Source organism: Arachis ipaensis, chromosome B08 (assembly GCF_000816755.2).
Source record: "Arachis ipaensis cultivar K30076 chromosome B08, Araip1.1, whole genome shotgun sequence".
NCBI lineage: Eukaryota > Viridiplantae > Streptophyta > Magnoliopsida > Fabales > Fabaceae > Arachis > Arachis ipaensis.
The window spans coordinates 34964112-34971006 of NC_029792.2; the positions used below are offsets into that span (position 1 = coordinate 34964112).

At 38.9% G+C, this 6895-nt stretch overlaps 1 long non-coding RNA gene across 1 annotated transcript in view; it reads right to left on the bottom strand.

The window, feature by feature from the left end:
- The window catches only part of LOC110265472, a 5420-nt gene continuing 3663 nt past the window's right edge, over positions 5139-6895 (bottom strand). Inside the window, exon 4 of the long non-coding RNA XR_002351614.1 lies at positions 5139-5149. This is a non-coding gene — a long non-coding RNA (uncharacterized LOC110265472). The remainder of the gene's footprint in view (positions 5150-6895) is intronic.

Below are 6895 nucleotides of genomic sequence, written 5' to 3' on the forward strand. Positions count from 1 at the left end.
ACAATGGTGATGCCCTACATAAAGCTTGCCATGGAAAGGAGTATGAAGGATTGGATGAAAGCAGTAGAAAAACAGAGGTTCAGAAGGAATAAAAGCATCTCCATACGCTTATCTGAAATTCTCACCAATGAATTACATAAGTAGCTCTATCTTTATTTTACGTTTTATTTATCTTTTCATTATTAAAACTCTATAACCATTTGAATCTGCCTGACTGAGATTTACAAGGTGACCATAGCTTGCTTCAAGCTGACAATCTCCGTGGGATCGACCCTTACTCACGTAAGATTTATTACTTGGACGACCCAGTGCACTTGCTGGTTAGTTGTGCGAAGTTGTGACAAAGAACTAAGATTATGAACATGCGTATAAAGTTTTTGGCGCCGTTACCAAGGAATGAACGATCACGATTTTGAATACCAGTGACAAATGAGATGAGGGAAGGCTAACCTTGCCAAAGTAGAGGACTTGTCCGCCACCTTGTAGAGTTCTAGGGATATAACCTCATGAACTTCTACTTCCTCTCCAATCATGATGCTATGGATCATGATAGCCCGGTCTATAGTAACTTCAGACCAGTTGCTAGTAGGAATGATTAAGCGTTGGATGAACTCCAACCATCCCCTAGTCACGGGCTTGAGGTCATGCCTTCTTAGTTAAACCGGCTTCCCTCTTGAATCTCTCTTCCATTGAGCGCCCTCTTCACAAATGTCTATGAGGACTTGGTCCAACCTTTGATAAAAGTTGACCCTTCTAGTGTAGGGGCGTGCATCTCCTTGCATCATGGGCAAGTTGAATGCCAACCTTACATTTTCTGGACTAAAATCTAAGCATTTTCCCCGGACCATTGTAAGCCAATTCTTTGGGTCCGGGTTCACACTTTGATCATGGTTCTTGGTGATCCATGCATTGGCATAAAACTCTTGAACCATTAAGATTCTAACTTGTTGAATCGGGTTGGTGAGAACTTCCCAACCTTTTCTTTGAATCTCATGTCGGATCTTCGGATATTCACCATTTTTGAGTTTGAAAGGGACCTCGGGGATCACCTTCTTCTTGGCCACATCTTCATAGAAGTGGTCTTGATGGACCTTTGAGATGAATCTCTCCATCTCCTATGACTCGGAGGTGGAAGCTTTTGCCTTCCCTTTCCTCTTTCTTAAGGTTTCTTTGGCCTTTGGTGCCATCAATGGTTATGGAAAAACAAAAAGCTTTAGCTTTTACCACACTAAACTTAGAAGGTTTGCTCGTCCTCGAGCAAAAAAAGAAAGAAAAGAGTAGAAGAAGAAAATGGAGGAGATGGAGGGGGTTTGTGGTTCGGCCAAGGGGGAGAAGTAGAGTGTATGATGTGTGAAAATGAATGAGTGAATATGGGTTTATATAGGAGTGGAGAGAGGGGTAGGGTTCGGCCATGTATGGGTGGGTTTGGGAGGGAAAGTGGTTTGAATTTGAATGGTAAGGTGGGTGGGATTTTATGATGGATGGATGTGGATTGGGAAAGAGATTATGGAGAAGAGGGTAGGATTTGATAGGAGAGGGTTTTTTTTGGGGAAGAGGTATTGAGATGATTGGTGAAGGGTATTATGGGAAGGTGTGAAGAAGAGAGAGAGAGATGAGGTAGGTGGGGATCCTGTGGGGTCCACAGATCCTGAGGTGTTAAGGATTTCTCATCCCTGCACTATATTGGCGTGTAAACGCCCCCTTGATTGCCAATCCTGGCATTAAACGCCAGGTTGCTGCCCATTTCTGGCGTTTAACGCCAACTTTTCTCCCCTTTCTGGCGTTTAAACGCCAGCTTTTCTCCCTTTTCTGCCGTTAAACGCCAGTTATGTGTCTCTTTCTGGCGTTAAACGCCAGTCTGGTGCCCATTCTGCTACCCTTACTAGCGTTTAAACGCCAGCAAGCTTCTCCTCCAGGATGTGCTATTTTTAATGCTGTTTTTCATTCTGTTTTTGCTTTTTCAGTTGTTTTTGTGACTTCACATGATTATCAACCTACAGAAAACTTAAAATAACAATGGAAAATAAATAGATATGATTAAATAAAATTGGGTTGCCTCCCAACAAGCGCTTCTTTAATGTCAATAGCTTGACAGTGGACTCTCATGGAGCCTCACAGATACTTAGAGCATGATGATGGCCTCCCAACACCAAACTTAGAGTTTGAATGTGGGGGCTCTATTTGACTCTGCATTGAGAGAAGCTTTTCATGCTTCCTCTCCATGGTTACAGAGGGAGATCCTTGAGCTTTAAACACACGGGAGTCCTCATTCATGTGAAGAACCAATTCTTCTCTGTCAACATCAATCACAGCTTTTGTTATGGCTAGGAAGGGTCTGCCAAGGATGATGGATTCATCCATACTCTTCCCAGTGTCTAGGATTATGAAGTCAGCAGGGATGTAGTGGCCTTCAACCTTTATTAGAACATCCTCTACAAGTCCATAAGCCTGTTTCCTTGAATTGTCTGCCATCTCTAGTGAGATTCTTACAGCTTGCACCTCAAGGATCCCTAGTTTCTCCATTACAGAGAGAGGCATGAGGTTTATACTTGACCCCAGGTCACACAGAGCCCTCTCAAAGGTCATGGTGCCTATGGTACAAGGTATTGAGAACTTTCCAGGATCCTGTCTCTTCTGAGGTAATCTCTGCCTAGTCAAGTCATCCAGTTCTTTGGTGAGCAAAGGGGGTTCATCTTTCCAAGTCTCATTACCAAATAACTTGGCATTTAGCTTCATGATTGCTCCAAGTTACTTAGCAACTTGCTCTTTAGTAACATCTTCATCCTCTTCAGAGGAAGAATACTCATCAGAGCTCATGAATGGCAGAAGTAAATTCAATGGAATCTCTATGGTCTCAGTGTGAGCCTCAGATTCCCATGGTTCCTCATTAGGGAACTCCTCGGAGACCAGCAGACATCCATTGAGATCTTCCTCAGTGGAAATCACTGCCTTTCCCTCCTCTATGCATTCGGCCATGTGGGACGTGTTTATAGCCTTGCACTCTCTCTTTGGGTTCTCTTCTGTATTGCTTGGGAGAGTACTAGGAGGGAGTTCAGTAACTTTCTTACTCAGCTGACCCACTTGTGCCTCCAAATTTCTAATAGAGGACCTTGCTTTAGTCATGAAACTGAGTGTGGTATTGGATAGATCAGAGACTACAGTTGCTAAGTCAGAGTGGCTCTGCTTAGAATTCTCTGTCTGTTGCTGAGAAGATGATGGAAAAGGCTTACTATTGCTAAACCTATTTCTTCTACCATTACTGTTGTTGAAGCCTTGCTGGGGCCTCTGTTGGTCCTTCCATGAGAGATTTGGATGATTTCTCCATGAAGGATTATAGGTGTTTCGATAGGGTTCTTCCATGTAATTCACCTCTTTCATTGATGGGTTCTCAAGATCATAAGCTTCTTCTTCAGATGAAGCTTCTTTGGTACTGCCTGTTGCTGCTTGCATTCCAGACAGACTCTGAGAAATCATATTGACTTGCGGAGTCAATATTTATTCTGAGCCAGTATGGCATTCAGAGTATCAATCTCAAGAACTCCTTTCTTCTGATTTGTCCCATTATTCATGGGATTCCTTTCAGAAGTGTACATGTATTGGTTATTTGCAACCATCTCAATGAGTTCCTGAGCTTCTGCAGGCGTCTTCTTCAGATGAAGAGATCCTCCAGCAGAGCTCTCCAATGACATCTTGGACAGTTCAGACAGACCATCATAGAAGATACCTATGATGCTCCATTCAGAAAGCATGTCAGAAGGACACCTTCTGATCAATTGCTTGTATCTTTCCCAAGCTTCATAGAGGGATTCACCTTCCTTCCGTTTGAAGCTCTGGACTTCCACTCTAAGCTTACTCAATTTTTGAGGTGGAAAAAATTTGGCCAGAAAAGCACTGACCAGCTTTTCCCAAGAGTTCAAGCTTTTCTTAGGTTGTGAATCTAACTATGTTCTAGCTCTGTCTCTTACAGCAAAAGGGAAGAGCATAAGTCTGTAGACCTTAGGGTCAACCCCATTGGTCTTGACAGTGTCACAGATTTGCAAGAATTCAGCTAAAAACTGATGAGGATCTTCCAATGGAAGTCCATGAAACTTGCAATTCTGTTGCATTAGAGAAACTAATTGAGGCTTCAGCTCAAAGTTGTTTGCTCCAATGGCAGGGATAGAGATGCTTCTCCCATAGAAGTCGGGAGTAGGTGCAGTAAAGTCACCAAGCACCTTCCTTGCATTGTTGGCATTGTTGTTGTTTTTGGCTGCCATGGCTTCTTCTTGTTTGAAAATTTCTGTTAGGTCCTCTCCAGAGAGTTTTGCTTTAGCTTCTCTTAGCTTTCTCTTCAAGGTCCTTTCAGGTTCAGGATCAGCTTTAACAAGAATGCCTTTGTCCTTGCTCCTGCTCATATGAAAGAGAGAAGAAGAAAGTATGGAATTTTCTATGTCACAGTATAGAGATTCCTTGAGATGTCAGAGGAAAAGAAGAATAGAAGGAGGAGGTAGAAAGGAGAGAATTCGAACTTATAGAGAGAGGGAGTCCGAATTGCACTTTGAGGAAGAGTGCTAGTCCCTTAAATAGAAGAAGGTGAGAAGGGGGAAAAGAATTTTAGAAATTAAATTTTGAAATGATTAAAAGAAATTTTGAAAAAAATTGATTGATGATTTTCGAAAATTAAAATTGAGAAAGTAGTTAAGTGATTTTGAAAAAGATTTTGAAATTAGAAATAAAAAAAGATATGATTGAAAATTATTTTGAAAAAGATGCGGTTGAGAAGATATGATTGAGAAAACATGGTTTAAAAAAAATATGATTGACAAACAATTAAAAATATTTGATTTTTAAAATTAATGCCTTGGCTAACAAGAAATTTGAAGGATATGATTCTAACATTCAATTATTGAACCTTTCTTAACAAGGAAGAAATTTTTGAATCACATCTCTAATTGTTAGCAAGGATTTTTGAAAATAGTAAAAAATGAAAAGAAATTGATTTTGAAAAGATATGATTGAAAATATATGATTTGAAAAAGATTTCATTTTGAAAAATTATGAAAATTTGAAAAAGATTTGAATTAAAATTAAAATCTTTCCTCTTGTGCCATCCTGGGGTTAAACGCCCAGAATGGTATCCATTCTGGCGTTTAACGCCCAAAATACTACCCTTTTGGCCCTGGCTGGCGTTTAAACGCCAGTTTTCCTTCCTCACTGGGCGTTTTGAATGCCCAGCTTTTTCTGTGTAATTCATCTGCTGCGTGTTTTGAACCTTCAATTCTCTGTATTATTGACTTGAAAAGACATAATTTTGAAACTTTTTTTTTTAAATTTTAATGATGAGAAACAATAAAATGAAACTAATCATGGAAAACTAAGATCAAATAAACAATGCATGCAAGACACCAAACTTAAAAATTTTCATATTAGAGACACTAACAAATTGAAAATGCGTATAAAAAACAACAAAAGACTTAAAACAATAGAATTTAAAGATTAGAACCAAGCAAATCATCAAGAACAACATAATGCATATATTCCAAAAATGCAAGAAGAATAAAGACATGCAATTGACACCAAACTTAAAAATTGACACTGGACTCAAACAGAAGACACAAAATATTTTTGGTTTTTATCATTTAAAAATTTTTTGTAAATTTTTTTTTGAAAATTATTTGGAAAAGAAAAATAAGGATTTTAAAATTTTTAATAGGAATTTCCAAGAATCATGCAATGTTAGTCTAAAGCTTCAGTCTAAAAAGATTAGACATGGCTAGCCAAGCTTCAGCAAGACATTACATACAACAGATAATCATCACATTCATCATGTTCTTGAGTGTGAATGAATATCTTAGAATAAGAATAAGCTTGAATTGAATAGAAAAACAATAGTACTTTGCATTAATTCATGAAGAACAGCTGAGCTCCACACCTTAATCTATGGTGTGTAGAAACTCCACCATTGAAAATACATAAGAACAAGGTCTAGGCATGGCCGTGAGTCCAGCCCCCATAAATATCTAAGATAGCATAAGACTAATCGAAGATGAAAATACAATAGCAGAAGGTCCTATTTATAGAGAACTAGTAGCCTAGGGTTTACAGAAATGAGTAAATGATGCAGAAATCTACTTCCGGGCCCACTTGGTGTGTACTTGGGCTGAGCATTGAAGATTTCACGTGTAGAGGCTTCTCTTGGAGTTAAACGCCAACTTTTGTGCCAGTTTGAGCGTTTAACTCCAGCTTTTATGCCAGTTCTGGCGTTTTGACACCAGAATTTTTATGCTGAATTGGAACGCCAGTTTGGGCCATCAAATCTCGGGCAAAGTATGGACTATTATATATTGCTGGAAAGTCCAGGATGTCAAATTTCCAACGCAATTGAGAGCGCACTAATTGAGCTTCTGTAGCTCCAGAAAATCCACTTCGAGTGCAGAGAGGTCAGAATCCAACAACATCTGCAATCCTTTTTCAGCCTCTGAATCAGATTTTTGCTCAGGTCCCTCAATTTCAGCCAAAAAATACCTGAAATCATAGAAAAACACACAAACTCATAGTAAAGTCCAGAAATGTGATTTTTAATTAAAAACAAATAAAAATATAATAAAAACTAACTAAAACATACTAAAAACTACCTAAAAACAGTGCCAAAAAGCGTATAAATTATCCGCTCATCACATACTTTCGTCCATAGTTGTTAGAACCGAACCGGTGATCGAACCGGTCAAGCTACTGGGTTACTGGGTCATTGGTTCAACCGGTGGGTCACTGGTTGAACCGATTAACCCGGTCCTATGTAAATAAAAAATAAAAAATAGTCAAAAATTTAAAACTAAAATTTAAAATACATATTTTTACTAATATTTTAAGAATATTCAGCTATTCTAAAATAATATGAAACAGAAATAATAATTAT